Source organism: Octodon degus, unplaced genomic scaffold (genome assembly GCF_000260255.1).
Source record: "Octodon degus isolate 3935 unplaced genomic scaffold, OctDeg1.0 scaffold00078, whole genome shotgun sequence".
Lineage (NCBI taxonomy): Eukaryota > Metazoa > Chordata > Mammalia > Rodentia > Octodontidae > Octodon > Octodon degus.
This window is the reverse complement of record NW_004524654.1, coordinates 8,573,607-8,574,079: the sequence shown is the minus strand read 5'-3', so window position 1 is coordinate 8,574,079 and position 473 is coordinate 8,573,607.

The window sequence follows — 473 nt, the reverse complement described above, 5'->3', positions numbered from 1 at the left end:
ACCTACTTAGAACAAGCTTAGCAAAGCACAGGGACCGCGGTTCAATCCCCCAGCACCACATGCCAGCCAGCCCCGCCCCCTGGTGGGCTGAACTGGCCACACACACACACACACACACACACAAATAAATAAAATTAATTTTTTTTAAAAAAGTAGGATGTATTACTCTTTTTTTTTTTGGCAGAACTGAGGATTGAACTCAGACCCTTGTGCTTGCCAGGCAAGCACTTATTCTACTGAGCCATCTTCCCAGCCCAGTATGTATTACTCTTAAATCCTGTATTACAGAAACTATCAAACTATATGTCCAGACAACTGTTTTACTTTACAGCCTTTGTTTGTTTTGAGACAGGGTCTCAATGTAGTTCAGGCTGGCCCTGAAATTACAGTGTAGCCCAGGGTGGCCTCAAACTTGAGATCCTTCTGCCTCAGCCTCTGAAGTGCTGAGACTACAGGCATGTACCACCTTGCTC